This window comes from Arachis ipaensis, chromosome B7 (genome assembly GCF_059453495.1).
Source record: "Arachis ipaensis isolate K30076 ecotype BB chromosome B7, ASM5945349v1, whole genome shotgun sequence".
In the NCBI taxonomy this organism is placed as follows: Eukaryota; Viridiplantae; Streptophyta; class Magnoliopsida; order Fabales; family Fabaceae; genus Arachis; species Arachis ipaensis.
The window spans coordinates 48627023-48645732 of record NC_142442.1 but is presented as its reverse complement, the minus strand read 5'-3'; the positions used below and the strand labels follow the sequence as shown (position 1 = coordinate 48645732).

The 18710-nt window shown below is 36.1% G+C and overlaps 1 non-coding gene across 1 annotated transcript; it reads left to right on the top strand.

Moving 5' to 3' along the window:
- Nucleotides 1–10903: 10903 nt before the first annotated feature.
- Nucleotides 10904–11010, top strand: LOC148551084 (small nucleolar RNA R71). The gene has a single exon (XR_015893838.1). It is a non-coding gene; the product is annotated as a small nucleolar RNA R71 (small nucleolar RNA).
- Nucleotides 11011–18710: the final 7700 nt, after the last annotated feature.

The window sequence follows — 18710 nt, the reverse complement described above, 5'->3', positions numbered from 1 at the left end:
TACTTCCATATTCATATTAGCCATTCTTGTGTCTTGTAGCATTTCTTTGAATTCGGCCAGCTGTTTTGTTAGAAAATCTAGTTGCTGATTGAATTTAGTAATTTGTTCTGCCGGATTGAGTTCAGCAGTTACTGTTTTAGCCTCTTCTTTCATGGAAGATTCACTACTTAGGTACAGATGCTGATTTCTGGCAACTGTATCAATGAGCTCTTGAGCCTCTTCAATAGTTTTTCTTATGTGTATAGATCCACCAGCTGAGTGGTCTAGAGATATCTGAGCTCTTTCTGTAATCCCATAGTAGAAGATGTCTAATTTCACCCACTCTGAAAATATTTCAGAGGGACATTTTCTTAGCATCTCTCTGTATCTCTCTAAGGCATCATAAAGAGATTCATTATCTCCTTGTTTAAAGCCTTGGATGTTCAGCCTTAGCTGTGTCATCCGTTTTGGAGGAAAATATTGATTCAGGAATTTTTCTGACAGCTGTTTCCATGTCCTTATGCTAGCCTTAGGTTGGTTATTTAACCACCTCTAAGCTTGGTCTTTTATAGCAAATGTAAATAGTAATAATATGTAGATATCCTAATCTACTTCCTTATCATGTACTGTGATAACAATTTGTAAAAACTGTGCCAGAAACTCTGTAGGTTCTTCTTGTGGAAGACCGGAATATTGGCAACTTTGCTGCACCATGATAATGAGCTGAGGATTCAACTCAAAGCTACTGACTCCGATGGAGGGTAGACAGATACTACTCCCATATGAAGCAGTAGTGGGGTTAACATATGACCCCAGAGTCCTTCTGGACTGTTCATTTCCACTTAGGTCCTTGATGGAGAAAGGGAGATGATGTGGATTTATTTTATTTATTTTATTATATTAAAAAAAATTTTCGAAATAATAAAATAAAATAAAATAAAACTACAATAAAAATAAAAATAAAGGAATTGAAAATATTTTATGAGGATTTTCGAAAAAGTGAGGAGAGAGAGTGGTTAGGATATTTTTGAAAAAGATATAATTTTTAAAAACTTGACAACTAAGATATGATAAGAAAAAATTTTAAAATTGAAATCTAAATTTTCTTTTTTGAAAAAAAATTCGAAATATTTGCTCAAAAATAGTTAGAGAAGATTTTTTTTATTTTTGAATTTTATGATGAAAGAGAAAAACACACAAAAGACACACAACTCAAAATTTTTAGATCTAATGCTCCTTGTTTTCGAAAATTTTGGAGGAAAAACACCAAGGAACACCAAACTTAAAAATTTTAAGATCAAGACACAAGGAAGACTCAAGAACACTTTGAAGACTCACAAGAACAACAAGAACATGAAGATAGAACACCAAACTTAAAATTTTTAGAAAACCAAAATAAAATTTTTGAAAACTAAAGAAAAATTAACAAAAAAACACCAAACTTAAAGTTTGGCACAAGATTTAATCAAAGAAAAATTATTTTTGAAAAAGAGATTTTAAAAGGGAGATAGCTAATTACCAAGAACATAAGCACAATGCTCTAGCCAATTGAGCTATAAATTTAACGTGTTTTAATAAGGTATTTAATAAATAAATTTTTTTTTTGAAAACTGATATTTTGAAAAAGCACAAGAAAAACAAGAAAAGACTCAGAACAAGAAAACTAAAGATCAAACAAGAAAAATTGACAAGAACAACTTGAAGATCAAGGAAGAACAAGAACATGCAATTCGAAAATTGAAAGACAAAGAAAAGCATGCAATTGACACCAAACTTAAAACATGACACTAAACTCACGGAAAAACTAAAAATCAATAAAGAAAAATAATATTTTTGAAAAATTTTTGAAAAGAAAATAAAAGACTCTGACCCAAAAGACAAAATTTTCCTAATCTAAGCAACAAGATGAACCGTCAGTTGTTCAAACTCGAATAATCCCCGGCAACGGCGCCAAAAACTTGGTGCACGAAATTACAATCACACTTTTGGAACTCCGTACCACTAACCAGCAAGTGCACTGGGTCGTCCAAGTAATACCTTACGTGAGTAAGGGTCGATCCCACAGAGATTGTTAGCTTGAAGCAAGCTATGGTTATCTTGTAACTCTTAGTCAGGATATCAATTATAATTATCAGTTGACTTGCAAATGAACAAGAGAGCATGGATTAAATAATACTTATTATGCAGTAATGGAGAATATGTTGGAGTTTTGGAGATGCTTTGTCTTCTGAATCTCTGCTTTCCCCCTGTCTTCTTCTTCACGCACGCAAGATTTCTTCTTTGGCAAGTTGTGTGTTGGTGGATCACCGTTGTCAATGGCTACCATCCGTCCTCTCTGTGAAAATAGTCCAAGTGCGCTGTCACCGCACGGCTAATCATCTGTTGGTTCTCACTCATGCTGGAATAGGATCCATTGATCCTTTTGCGTCTGTCACTATGCCCAACCCTTGTGAGTTTGAAGCTCGTCACAGTCATCCAATCCCTGAATCCTACTCGAAATACCACAGACAAGGTTTAGACTCTCCGGATTCTCAAGAATGCTGCCAATGGATTCTAGCTTATACCACGAAGACTCTGATTAAGGAACCCAAGAGATACTCATTTAATCTAATGTAGAACGGAGGTGGTTGTCAGGCACGCGTTCATAAGTTGAGAATGGTGATGAGTGTCATGGATCATCATATTCATCGTATTGAAGTACGAATAAATATCTTAGATAGAAACAAGTATGTATGAATGGAAAACAGAAGTAATTGCATTAATTCATCGAGACACGGCAGAGCTCCTCACCCCCAACAATGGAGTTTAGAGACTCATGCCTTCAAAGAGTACAAAATTTAGGTCTTGAATGTCACTTGTTACAAAATAAATCTCTAAAAGTTGTTTAAATACTAAACTAGTAACCTAGGTTTATAGAAAAATGAGTAAACTAAGATAGAGAGTGCAGAAACCTACTTCTGGGGCTCACTTGGTGTGTGCTGGGACTGAGACTTGAGCTTTACACGTGCCTAGGCTATTTTTAGAGTTAAACGCCAGGTTGTAACCTGTTTCTGGCATTTAACTCCAACTTGTAACCTGTTTCTGTTTCTGGCGTTTAACGCCAGAATGCAACATAGAACTGGAGTTGAACGCTAGTTTACGTTATCTATCCTTGAACAAAATATAGACTATTATATATTGCTGGAAAGCCCTGGATGTCTACTTTCCAACGCAATTGAGAGCGCGCCAATTGGACTTCTGTAGCTCCAAAAAATTCATTCCGAGTGCAGGGAGGTCAGAATCTAACAACATCAGCAGTCCTTTTTCAGCCTGAATCAGATTTTTGCTCAGCTCCCTCAATTTCAGCCAGAAAATACCTGAAATTATAGAAAAATACACAAACTCATAGTAAAGTCCATAAATATGAATTTCTCCTAGAAACTAATAAAAATATACTAAAAACTAACTAAAACATACTAAAAATTACATGAAATTAACCCCAAAAAGCGTATAAAATATCCGCTCATCAGCGTGCCATGCCTTACTTCAAGTGGCACACCCAGGCCTTTTTAAAACCTTGGATAGCCTAGCGTGCCATGCCTTCGAGCCCAAGTGGCACGCCCAGGCCTTCTCCCTCTTCTTCTTGCTTCTGGAAAGTTGAACTGGCATGGCACGCCCAGGGTCTGGCGTGCCATGACCATTATGTGTGGTTGGACTTCCTCTCTGGAAAACTGAACTAGCGTGGCATGCCCAGGTTCTGGCGTGCCACGCCCATTTGTGTGCTTGGCTCCTTCGCTGGCGTGCCATGCCCAGAACTCAAGTGGCACGCCCAGGTCTTCTCTTGGTTGATTGGTGATGATGGCGTGCCACGCCTGAGACTCAAGTGGCATGCCTGGGTAGAAATTGGTAGCTGGCATGCCACGCTTTCGATACCAAGTGGCACACCCATATGGTTGGCCTCCTATCTCCCTCTCTAGAACATATAACTATCATGCCACGCCCATTATTCCTCTTGGTTCCAGTAGCTGGCGTGCCACGCCCAGCTTTCAAGTAGCACGCCCAGGTGAGAATCTTGAGCTGGCTTGCCACGCCTTCGATACCAAGTTGCATGCCCAGCCTTTGCTTTGGCCTCCTTGTACATTGGCCCGCCACAATTACATGGTTAAAACGGCGATTTTTGAATTAGGTTAAAATAGCAGTTCAAACCGCCGTTATTTCCGAATAAAACGGTGCTTTTGGTTGGTTAAAACGGCGGTTTAAAACCGCCGTTATTTCCGGATAAAACGGCGCTTTTCTGGTTGATTAAAATGGCAGTTTAAAACCGCCGTTATTTCTGGATAAAACAGCGCTTTTTGATTGGTTAAAATGGCGTTTTATGTTGGTTAAAACGACAATATTTATTGTTGAAAAATGGTAGTATAAAACCGCCATTTTTATCGAGTTAAAATGGTATTTTAATTGTTTAAAATTGTAGTTACAAACCACCATTTTTACCGGAAAAAAGTGACATTTTTTATTATTTAAAAAGACAATTTTAACTATCATTTTTACTACGTTAAATGAACAATTTCTTGTTTAAAATTTCACAATAACAAAAAATTATAACCCATAAACAAAATATTATGTAACTCAGAAATAAAGTATTAAACATAATATATAATATTTTAGTATTGAAAATAAAAAAATAATAACTCCTATACAAATAAAGTATTAAACATAACATGATTTTTTAATTCTAAACATAACATGTAGCTAAAGATACATCAAATCTCCATCATAAAAATCATGAATTGTTGAATTATGATGGCTCCACCTAATAGATAGTACCCTTCGAATTCGTATATCTCAATAGGCTCCTCTGGGCGAGGAACTAACTTCGCTGTTTCTTTTACCTTGTAGCCTGAAACCAAACTACCAAAACTTATCAAGAAATGAGAAGGACAAATATTTTGTTTATTAAAAAAGAATTTGTTGAATATCACTATACTGTGATATCGGATGAGTATTTACAAAAAATATTCCAAACTATATATACAAATGAAGACAAAGTAATGGGCTAATATAAGATCTTTAAAGTGCAGATACTCTAAGGAAGATTAGAAATTTAGCATACACTTGCCAATCAGCGAGAAAAATAACTCTATTTAACAATTGATCTAATATTTTGATATGTGCAAAAATAACAGTCCATTTAGAAATCCCTCAATAAAATCAGGTCAAAAAATATAAGCACACAAGTTATGGTTGAGGTTGTAACACACTGCTTTGTATTTTGACCACAAATTATATTGAATTGACACAAAATGTGAAATTATGAATCACTCTATTATTCAGTAGAATCCTTTTGCATTCAAATGATGAAAATAAGCTTTCTTATTTATGATTTTCTACTTTATTTAAATGAACTTAAACTTCACAAATTGGTAGCAATGAAATAGATACATAGCTACTGGCACTAGCTTAAGCAAGGAAAAAGCAATACCAAAACTCTTTAATGATCAGAAAAGTAAAACACTTAAGCTAGTAAAGTGATTTTTACATTTTTCCAACTATTATACAGAACACTGTAACCTATTCCAATCCTTAGTCCTAAGGAGATCTTTACCTACCCTATAAATAATTGATGTTATCCATTGAAGAAAATTATATGCATGTTTTCTCATTCTTTTGTTTTCATTGTAACACTCAAAAGAGCAATGTTGATATAATCAATAAAAATAAGTCTCCTTCTAATAGTTACAACCCAATAAACATAGTGAGAAATTAGAAAACTTACGTAATAGACCAATTTTGGCCAAGAGATCTTCACTCTTCATCAATCCCACAATCTTCATCAGAAAAAGAAAAGAAGATGTTGAATTTAATTATGTGGCACACCTTGAAAGATTCATTGTCTGTTTTAAAATTTATTCCTGGAACATACTTTAGCCACATAGAAAATCCTCTATATACAACAAAAAAATAATAAATAAAATTAAATTAAATTAAAAATTATAAAAATTAACGAAAGATTTAAGGACTCCATCTCCTTAAGCTTTTCTTATTAATCTTATTTAAAATGGTCATATGCACTTAACACATTAGACAATTCCTGCACCGAAAGAAGAACATATAGTTATTTCAAGTAAGAACCAAATACAATAAAATGAAAAAAAAAATAATGGATGCATGTGCTTTTTTCATTGAAACAAAACAAAATTAAATTAAAATTAAAATTTTCTTACAGCATTGTGAACTAGTGTGATCAACTCTTGCATTGTCTTTTCTGCCTCTAGCTTATGGTCTTTATTGCTCAAGACACCCACACCTAATCTGAGGTTATTTTCATAACATAAAAATAGTAATTAAAAGAACAAAAACACAATAAAGAAGACATTAGAATCTAGTAATGTAATGTATTGTATTGTATTTTAATGCAGCAATGTTCTTAAGGCTCACAGACAACTCTTCCATGCAAAATCATAACCAAAGTTTGCATCTTTAATAGAATATAGTTTCTTATTGTTTTATGCAAGACACCCAACAAAGAAAGCATACAACTATCATATCACTAGTACAATCAATGAATCAGTATCTTATGTATGTCTCTATGTTTCTAAATCTTCACAATAAGGATAATGAGAAATCGAAAAGCATACTGAAATAACATTTATACATTTATATGCATCATATTTGCAATTAAATAAAAGAGTGTTGTATTGATTCAATTTCAATATAAGCAGTGTCTTTATATATTGGTCCACTTAAAGTTTCATGTCAAAATAATAAGTTATTTTATTACCAATTTTATAAATGATCGAAGACATGAAAAAAGATATGTTTCTTTAGTTTTATTCAGCTTGCATAAATATGACAAGATTAAGAAGTTTAAGTGTCCTCGCAAAAATTAAACAAGTCTTGATGAGAAGGTAAGAAAAATGAACTTACAATCTCACATTGTAATACATGCAAGGGAGTCCTATCAAGAATATAACCCAATGTCCAGCTATAAGATTGGTGATGCAGAAGATCCCTTGGATGATGAATTCGGGCAAGAGGAACCTAATACATTAAAAAGCCGACATTAAGTAAAATATTCATGTCCATGATTCAAAATTCTTTCATCATGTCTTCTGGTTGGCATGAACATAAAAAAGAAGAAGAAAGAAACAACATATCATCTCTGAGTAAGGAAAATAAGATAAATAAGTGATAAGTAAGATACAAACTACAACCTAGCCATTTCAACAGCCTCAAGATCAGTGCCTCGAAAAGCCCCATCAAGCTTTGCCTTTGCAAAATTCCTTGTTATCCTGTTAATTCTGATTCCTTCTATTATGGTGTCAAATGGATTCTTAAGTCTTCGTCCTTCTACCTCCTCTTTGGTATACGTAACTCCTCTCGTTACCTTATTATACAAACTGGAACCAGGAGGATCTATAAGGATGCACTTGATCCCTGGATTCTTTTCTTGTTGTGCATAAAACTAAAATGTCAAGCAGGGTCCATAATCAGAATCGCATTGTTGCAAAGGTGACGGTAGAGGAACGGGATATGAACCTAAAGAAAACTGCTAATACCAGACACAATGCCACTAATGCCTGCTGCTACATTTTCTTTAGATGCCCTTCTAGTGATCTTTGTGAGTAATTGACACTAGTCTTACTCTTTCAACAGTTGTCCCAAGGGCTTCAATTATTTGAGACTGAAATTTTGATTCCAATACAGTAAATAAATTGTTTCAGTAATAGTGGGGAAGCTAAGAAGAAACATGGTTAAACTAAATTAACTTGATAGACAAAAACTTCACTTTGTCAAGATTAATCTAGCAGTTCTATAATGACATGCAAAATGTTACAAGATAATGACTCCTAATAGTGTATAATTAGCATGCTTAACTAGAATAACAAAAGTACCTACCTTCTCAATGGCGGCGTCATTGGGTATAACAACGTGGGATTTTCATGCGAATGCAGGAGCAACCATGGCAATGCTAATGGAAGTGCTACTAGCACTCCCTTCAGTGATTATTCCACCTGGACTTAGCTGGCCAGATTCTAAGGCCTGCATAATCAATCATAGAGAATTTAATATGCAGTGAAAGACTTTTAATTCACACCTAATTTGTCACAAACTATGAATTTATCTAAAAATTTTATTCTAAATAAAAATCCTAAAAAGCACTAAGATTTGTACCTCTAGAATAATTAGATGACTTGAACATCTTGTCTTAATTACAGAAAACAGCAAGAAGAACCAAGTAGAAACTGGAAACTTAATTCACAGAACAAACTTCTTTCATATTTTATTTCCAGATTCAAATCTAACATAACATATAAGTTTTAACATAACATAGCACTCCTTCTCAACCTCATCCATCAGTCTCATACTCATGCACCAAAGAATCAAAACCCTAATATCGTACCGCGAAATCAAAACTTGACTTGACTAGTTGATTTCCACAATATCATGGGGTATAACTGTAAATTTAGCGAAAAATGAAAAAAAATAAAGAGCACTTACTGTGAGCAAGTGAGATGAGCAGTTCTCGATCTCATCGATCATGTCACGTGCATTTGCCAGGGCTGGCACTGCCTCCATGATTCTGTTGGAGATGCATTCTGAAGAGTGGAAGATTGATGGTTTAGAAGTTATAGTAAACTCTCGTTGCAAGTATAGTTACTAAACCAAGCAATCAACCTTTCTTACAAAAGTTTTGGTTGTCACAAGTAACAAACCCCTTTTAAAATTGATAACCGAGTATTTAAACCTCGGGTCGTCTTCTCAAGGAATTGCAGGGAGGTATGTTCTTATTATTGGTTATGAGTTGTAAATTGGGGGTTATGGAAGTAAGGAAGCAGTATGTTGAACAAAAAAATAGTAATAATAAAATAATAATACTGTAAAATAAACTCTTGGCAAGGTATAAGAACTGGAAGTCCTATCCTAGTTATCCTTATCAATTGTAATGAGAATTGGATTTTTCTCCCACTTTGTTAACCTCTAACTATGAAGGTAAGTTAAGTGGATGAATTAATTCTGATTCCTCAAGTCCTAGTCTTTCCTTGGGAAAAGTCAGAGTTAGTGGAACTCGAATTAATTCTTGAAGAATTCCAATTTTCAATTAACAATGAGTTTGATAACTCAAGAGTCTCCAATGACTCAACCCAAGCCAAAAGGGAAAAATCCAAATTATTTATATAAATAAAAGAAAGCAATCATAAGTCTGAAATACCTCAAAATATATTAAATAGAAAATCAATCTAAACATAGAGAGTCATAACAAAATTGAGAAAAGAAATAAAAGAACATTGAACCTGGGATTGAGAGTCACTCCTAAAACTAAGAGAAGTCCTAAATCCTAATCCTAAGAGAGATGAGAGAACCTCTCTCTCTAAAAACTACATCTACTCCTAAAATTGTGAATGTGAAAGCCTGTTTTTGAATGGATGTATTCCCTCACTTTATAGCCTCTAATCTGTATTTTCTGGGCCGAGAACTGGGTCGAAAACAGCCCAGAAATCACTGGAGAAGAATTCAAATACGCTGATTTCCGTCACTGCGACGCGGCCGCATGGAGCACGCGGTCGCATCACCTAGCGTCAGAGCAACTATAGCATATTATATATCAAATCGAAGCCCCGGACGTTAACTTTCCAACGCAACTAGAACCACATCGTTTGGACCTTTATAGCTAAAGTTATAGCCGTTTGAGTGCGAAGAGGTCAGGCTGTACAGCTTAGCAGTTCCTCCAACTTCTTGCATTCCTTCCACTTTTGCATGCTTCCTTTCTATCCTCTGAGTCATTCCTGCCCTATAATCTCTGAAAGTACTTAACACATATATCAAGGCATCTAATGGTAATAAGAGAGGATTAATAATAGGCAATTTAAAGGCCAAAGAAGCATGTTTTCAACCAAAACACATAGTTAGGAAGGCAAATGTAAAACCATGCAAATAGTATGAATAAGTGGGTAAAGAGTTGATAAAATCCACTCAATTAAGCACAAGATAAACCATAAAATAGTGGTTTATCACATTCGCGTCGAGACAGTTCTCTCCTCATGAACATGTGGTAAAATTCCACCACCTCTGGCACCCTCCTCAACAAGAACAATAACGCAGAAGATAAATCAAAGTAAATACACAATAAGAAAAAAGAACAGGCATTCTCTATTTCTTCCTATTAGAGCATGAACTAGATCTAAAAGTATGAAGAGGAAAGAAAAATCAAAAGATGAAGTAGATCAAATTAGTAATTAATAATTCACAAAATAGCAAAACCAAATCACAGAAGCACAATTGGAGGCCAGCAACAACGGCACCGCTTGTGGCGGTGGCAAACTTCAGATCGAAGTTGAAGAACCAGATCATAGAAGCTCAATCGCAGGCAGCAATAACAGCGTCACTTGCAGCAATGTGAAGATGAATCGTGACGGCAAACCCTCAGATCAAAACTGGAAAACTAGATCAACAAAAATGGCTTCCTCGCGTGGAGATGAACAACGGCAATTTTAGGGTTTCGTATACTCTCCCTCTCACATGTTGAAAAGCATCACTTGCTTTCACTCTCATATTCTCTTTTAGTTTTATAAAAAAAAACATTAAAACAATTGCAGTGGCGGGTATAAACGCCAAAATGTAGCGCTTTTAACAAGGATATTATGACATAAGAGAGAAATGTTAAAATAAACCAACAATACGGCAGTTAAGTAACATTGCCGTAATATTAGTGCCCTTTTAATCATATTTTTTTGTAGTGATTGAACTGAGCTCCATTATTCCTCTCTTTTGAGTTCTATCTGAAGCATAGAAATACTCATTCTCAGCCACAGTTTCAATGACATCTATGACTTCTTCAATGGTTTTCTTCTTATTGAGTGAGCCTCCTGAAGAATGATCTACTGCTTGCTTTGACTCATATAACAACCCTTCATAGAAGATGTGTAGTTGTACCCACTCATTGAACATATCCGGTGGGCATTTCCTTGTCAAATCTTTGAACCTGTCCCAGGCCTCATAAAGTATTTCACTATCTTGCTGTCTGAAAGTTTGCACCTCATCTCTTAGCCTGTTGACTCTCTGTGGAGGGTAAAATCTTGCTAGAAATTTGTTCACAACTTCATCCCATGTTGTTAGGCTCTCCTTGGAAAATGCTTCCAACCACTTTGCTGTCTTATCTATGAGTGAGAAAGGAAACAAAAGTAGCTTGTAGGTGTCAGGGTGTACACCATTGGACTTTACAGTGTCACGAATCCTCAAGAATGTAGTGAGATGTTGGTTTAGGTCCTCTTGGGCTCCCCCTCCATATGAACAATTATTCTGGATAAGTGTGATGAGTTGAGGCTTCAACTCAAAGTTGTTAGCATGGATTGTTAGTTTGAGGATGCTGCTGCCACAGTTTCCTGGATTTGGGTTGATGTAGGAGCCTAAGACTCTCCTCTCCTGCCCAACATGATTGCCAGCATCCTCTCCAACATTGTTATGCACTTCTTCCTCCATAGTGGTTCTCAGATCTTCCCCCACTACTTTCTCTCCAACTATGCCTTTGCATCTTGCTTCCCTCCTTAATCTAAGGAGGGTCCTTTCAGGTTCACTATCGAAGGAAGATGAAGTTTCTCCCCTTCTACCTGTCATACATTCAATAAATAGCAAGCAGAGGGCAAGTGAAGGAATCACTCTTGTCAAGATTAGTGGTTAGCTTAGTTGATGCAATTAATCAAACAGTTAGAAGAATGGAAATATGAACAATGAATAACTGAAATAATCAAAGTAAAAGGAAAACAGAATGGAAAGAAGAAAAATTAAAGAACTAAAAGAAAAACATCAAGGTAATTAAATTGCTTAATCTAGCTCTCCAATCAATTTAATCATTGTCAAATTCAAACTAATCCCCGGCAACGGCGCTATAAAACTTGATGAGCCGAATTCACTCCCCATATAAAAATGATGAATCCTTTCTTTTGGCAAGCGCACCAAAATTATCGTCAAGTAATAACCCACAGTGGAGTGGGATTGTATCCACAGAGATTGGTAGATTTGAACAATTTTAATTAATTGATGAATTAGTCAAGCTAAACAGAATAGATTGTGATTGCAGAACTGTAAATCGGCAAAATTATAAATGACTCAAAAGTAAAGAAAAGCAGTAAAGTGCAGAAATGGAAATGGCAAGAATATAAAGAGTAGAAACTTAAATGACTTAATTGTAAATGAGAATGGGGATTTTCAAAATATAAAGAAAGCTATAAAGAAAGTGGAAGATAAGAATAAGGGAATTCATTGAGATCAGGAGATGTTGTCTCTTTGGATTAAATCCAGCTCATATCCTCTTCAATCATGCAACTCATTGACCTCTTGGCAATCATGATTGATTGAGCCCCAATCCCTTGGTGACTCAATCTCTCAGATCTTGATCAATAGCCAATTCCTTGGTCTAATTACTCATGAAGAGAGATATGCTTGGTCCCTGACTATACCACACATCATCATAGGTCCAAGTAGAGGGAGGATTATATGTCACCATATCCAAACACCAAAACCCAGATCCTACTCAAGTGTGAGAAGGAATTTCTAGCTTGGTTTCATGTTTCCTTTTCCAAGGTTCCCATGAAACCCATTTTTCATTCAATCTCTTTTCCAAGATAATTGAACACTAGCATTAAAACGAAATTCCTTCTAGCAAATCAAAGAGAAAATGAAAAGAAGAAGAAATTAACTATCATTAATCCATCAAGTACAACAGAGCTCCCTCTCTCAATGAGAGGGAATTTAGCTACTCATAGCTCAGAGAAAAGTACAAGAGATGGAGAAGATGATAAAGTGAAAAAGTAAATCTAACTAATAGCTCTACTCCACAACTTAGCTTTCCAACTGCTTAACCCCCCCTTTTTCAGTATCTTTTGGGGGTATTTATACTACTCCTAGCACTAGAAAAATAAAGGAATTACAAAAGTGAAAAGAAAAATACAATTTGGAGGGAAAAGAAACTCAATAAACGTGATTTCCTAGTTGGCGTGTGGCTGGCGCTTCAGTGGCATGCCATGCCCACTCTGAATCTGACTTGGCGTGCCACGCCCAACTCTTCAAGTGGCACGCCTTCCTTCATTAGCCTCCCTAGCGTGCCACACCTTCGAGCCCAAGTGGCACGCCCAGGCCTTCTCCCTTTTCTTCTTGCTTCTGGAAAGTTGAATTGGCGTGCCACGCCCATTATGTGTGCTTGGACTTCCTCTCTGGAAAACTGAACTAGCGTGGCACGCCCAGGTTCTGGCGTGCCACACCCATTTGTGTGCTTGGCTCCTTCGCTGGCGTGCCATGCCCAGAACTCAAGTAGCATGCCCAGTTCTTCTCTTGGTTGATTGGTGATGATGGCGTGCCACGCCTGAGACTCAAGTGGCACGCCTGGGTGGAAATTGGTAGCTGGCGTGCCACGCCTTCGATACTAAGTGGAACGCTCATATGGTTGGCCTCCTATCTCCCTCTCTGGAACATATAACTATCGTTCCACGCCCAGGGTCTAGCGTGCTACACCCATTGTTCCTCTTAGTTCCAGTAGCTGGCGTGCCATGCCCAGCATTCAAGTGGCACGCCCAGGTGAAAATCTTGAGCTGGCGTGCCACACCTTCGATACCAAGTGGCACGCCCAACCTTTGCTTTGGCCTCCTTGTACATTGGCATGCCACACCTAGATGCTCAAGTGGCACGCCTAAGTGAGGGTAAAAGCTTGGCGTGCCACGCCTTCGATCTCAAGTGGCACGCCCAGGCCTTTTTTGCCTTCAACCTCTTCTCTGGAATCTTGTACTAACGTGCCACGCCATGCTGCTCAAGTGGCACGCCCATTCATTTGTGGCTTTCTTAAGCTTGGCGTGCCATGCCTGACTCATCAAGTGGCACGCCCAAGTGACTTTTGAAGCTGGCGTGCCACGCCTTCGATACCAAGTGGCACGCCCATGGCTCAAGTGGTGGACGCCCCTTTAGTGGCCTTCATTGTTGTTCTCTGGAAAATTGTACTAGCGTGCCACGCCCATGTATTTGCTTTGAGAATCCCCTCTAGACTTCAGTACTGGCGTGCCACGCCCAGCTCCTTGCGTGCTACGCCAGTGCATTTTTGTGGCGTTTGCTCCAAGTGGCACGCCAGTTTCACACGCCCAGCTTGTTTTGTTGTTTTCTTCCCCTTTTTGATGCCTTTTTCACCTGAAATTTAGCACAAACTTATTTCAAAGCAATGTACTATAATATTCATCAAATAATGCATGAATTGCAATGATCAAATGAGATTATGCTCTTTTATGGTCCTTTTTATGCAAGAAAAAAGGGTAGATGATGCAAGTCATCACCTCCCAACCACAAATAGTAAAGATATGCAAACACAAGTATATCACACAAGAAATGCACAAGTAGGAAGCAAGTAAGACAATTAGGTAATTAGCAAGTAATGATGCAATCAGTTAGGCATTCCAAACAAATCACATATAATGCATATGATGCATGCCTGTCCTAGTTGCTGATGAGTCTCATCTGTCAATTGCAAAGCCAACCCGACGTGTCCTGCTAGCTAACCATTGGACAGAACACCAAACACAGAGCAAGTGGGACAACGTCACAACCCTTGCATCTTACCGGCGTACCCGGAGCAGGGGACAACTTCACCCTACCTCTTACCCAGGCAGTATTACATTCTCGGCCTGGAGCAAGCGGCAACAAAACACAGCCCTTGCATCTTACCCGGAGTCACATACAAAAACACACTTTCATTATCATTACCACCCATTCATTCATCCATTCATTCTCAATTCATACCCGGAGTAAGTGGGTAATACCACTGCATCTTACCCGAAGTTCTCGCCTCTTACCCGGAGCAAGTGGTTAGCACCACTGCGTCTTACACGGAGGCACATCACAGTAAACTTCGATTTCATTATCTTTATAATTCATTCACCTCAGCCAACTGGCTTGAAATCATAATCCATGATCAGCCACAAGCCATCATCTCATACACAGCCATTCGGCTCATCTTATACGCAGCCATTCGGCCATATCATACACAGCACTCCACTGTCCTCCTAAACATCTCATATCATCTGTATTAACCATAACTCATCATAATATCCCCTTTCTTCCTCCACAAGTTACTCCCTTCTCTAGCTTACTCTCATTCAGTAGGCATTTTACATCAATTTAAGATTTAGGGAATGAAATTGGGAGTTTATAAGTGTGAAAGAATATCTTGGAAGGTTACAAGCTTGCTGGGAATGCGAAATACTTGAAAACAAAATTTTAGAAAAGGAATGGGTCGCGTGCATACGTACAGGAGTGTGCATGTGCACGCCCAGAAGCATTTTTAAACGTGTGCATACGCACAGGAAGCAAAATCTCCAGGGTTGAGTGCACGCACAAGGTGTGCTAGAGCCACCAACTGCATGTCATTCCCAACGTGCACAGCGTGCAAAACTTCCTTGGCCATGTGCGCGCACAGAGCATGCTAGCGCTCCCAACAGCAACCTCATCCCCGCGTGTGCATACACATAAGGCTGTGCGTGCGCACAGGCTCAAAATTCTGTGTAGTGTGCGTGCGCACAGGGTTGTGCGTATGCACACAACCTAGAAATCACAAATTCTGCAGAAGTTGCAGAATCCAGATTTTTGGCCCAAACTTCCAACGATCATATCTCCTTCCACAAAATTCGGATTTCCACCAAATTTAAACCATTTTAAAGCTTATGAAATTATCTGTCAATTGATATAAAAATCATCAAATTTCAAAAACAATAGCTTGAGATATGATCCACTGAAGTTCATAAAGATCCCATTTTTACCAAAACTCATAAACTCCCCATTTCAAAACATACACTTACCAAATCCATCAAAATCAACCCAAAACTCAACCATTCTGACATTAACCATTCCAAACCTCATTCAATCATCAACCCATCAATTACACCATTTTTAACCAATATCTCAATTTAACAAATCTCACATCATAATCACCATTTCATATCTCAATTCCCAAAATAAACAATCAATTTCATCAATCACCATATATTTTCACATGTCAATATCATACTCCAAAAATATGCTCATCAACAAGAGCTTCAACCTTTTCATCAAATAAACATATCAATCCATGTATCCATATCAATCCAATTCATTCATCAAATATAACATGTCACAACCCACCAAGTTCATGCATAATAACACAATTTACATCATTCATCAACTACCTCATTATTTCAAAACCCTATCCTAAGGCCACTAGCCTACGTTTTCACACCACATTACATTTTAGATACAGGAAACCGAAACCATACCTTGGCCGATTCCCGTTCCACCTGGAACACCTCTAATATCAACCTTCCAAGGTTTTCAAACTCCACCAACAGATTTTCCCAACACAAAGCTCCTTTCCAAGCTTTTCAAAACCACCAATCAAGCTCCAATACACACATATATAATGCCTAAGCCATAATATCACATCAAAACACAATAACTAAATATCCAATACCTCAAATTCAACACTTTCACTAGGGTTTGAGATCCCTTACCTTACCCAAGGATCAAAGAGGCAAGAACAAGCCTTCCCTTCAAGTTAATTTGATCCTACAATATAAGGAGCTCACAAATTTCAACATTTTTGCCCAATAAATTTGAAATCAAGGGATGGAATTTGAAGAAGAAACTATAGCTTACCTCAAGAATGTTTGTGTAGATTTCGTAGAGCTCGACGCCGCGGTCGCATGGCCACATACGGTGCGTCAATCGGAACTCTGAATCAAAAGTTATGATCAATTGAATATAGAACAAGGGTTTTGGAACTTCTCCTCTTTCCCTTGGTGTTCATCAACGTGTGTGTGTTGCTTGGAGGAGAGAGAGTGCTGAGCTCTCTAATAAAATAGGGCTTGGCTGGGCCATTGGGCCCAACATGGGTCTAGTTGGTCCGGTTTGGCCTGTTCGGCCCAATCTTGTGCCGATTTCTTTAAATTGGTGTCAAAATTCTCATTTTAATTTTCTCTATCACATTAAACCATAAAAATCTCATTTCTCACTTTCTAGAATATATTTTAATTTATGGGTTAATTAGTCATTAATTAACTAGATTTTACACGCCACGCTTTTTTCAATTTTTGCCACGCTTTAAAAGCGTGGCTATAGAGGTGTTTTCTTATAGTGCCATTAATTTCAATATTTTTGTCACAGTAAGGACTTAGTTACAAAATCTGATATGGAATAGGGACCTAATTAAAAAGAAAAAAGTATAGGAACCAAATTAAAAATTTGATAAAACTTTGGGAACCAATAGAATAATTAAACCAAATTGTAAACATTTCAAATTTGACTAGTCTCAATTTATTAAAAATTAGAAACATAAAAAAATTGTTATTTTATGACCTATAAATAAAAAATAATAATAAATTAATCTCAATTCGTTGATTATGTATGTTATATGTTTGAATTGTGGGTATATTATACATATAAAATTATAAATATTGAATTAATGATATTTTAATAATTCCGCTATACAACTCATATTATATATAAAGACTATATGTTATAAATAAAAAATAGAAATAAAATTTTAAATATAATTATTAACCGATCAAATTAAAATCAATAAATAAGTATATATATAAATGTAAATAAAAAAATAAAATAATTTAAAATTATGATTTATTCGCACACGTGAGATAATTTAAAAAAATTTATAGTTTAGAATTTGGTAATATATTATTATAAAAACATATTAATTTTGGAAATTATATATATGAAATGATGGATGTTATTAATTAATATGAAATTATTGATATTACAAGTGAAAAATTATAAATATTATGTGTGTAAAATGAGATGTTAAGTTAAAGATATTTTTATAAATTTTACTATGCAACTCATATTAATTATTACATGCATACCGACTATTATAAATATAAAATAGAATATAAAATATAAAAAACTTATGAAATAAATTTTTAAATAAGTTGGTCAAATTTAAATGTCATAAAATAGAAAAATATAATAAAATAGTTGATACTTGACCAGGATTGTAATAAAAAAGATTAAAAAAATAAAACAATAAATAAAAACCAAGGCAATGTATATATAAAAAAAAATTTATATCGTGAATAGCGATTGAATACTTACAAAATTAAAATGAAAAAAAATATTTCCATTAAAAATGTCATGGCCGAAAATGAACCATGACCAGCGCTCAAGGAAACAGTTCCATAGCAAGTCTATCAGACTCAAATATAAATTAAATAAGAAAATTACAAATATTTTAAAATAAATTTACAGTTTCTAAAATGAATAATTACATATTTTTAATAAAAGGTAAAATAAATAAATATGGATGGATCCTACCTGTGACATATGGAGCATATGACGTCTAAGAACTCAACAAAAATGAAGTAACAATTGCAGATCATTACTCTTGAATAGAAGGCTCACACATTCAAGTATTTGTTCCTGAAAAATATTTTTTTGAAAAAGGGGTGAGTTTTGCAACTCAGTGACTAGACAATACATCTATAATCCACATGAGACCATATAAACATTATCATAAAAATAATTTTAGTTAGAAAATAATAATTTATACAAATATGTGAATCAATAAGGGAGTTCTCATACAGAAATCAAATCAAATAATCCACACTTGGGCGGCTCCACCTCTAAGGGTAGCCCTTTCCTCTCGTGTGTCCTAACAGAATAACAGATCTAACGTGTGGCCTACACGTTAGACTAGCAACACCCCTGCTAGCTGGAGTCTGAGTTAGATGCAT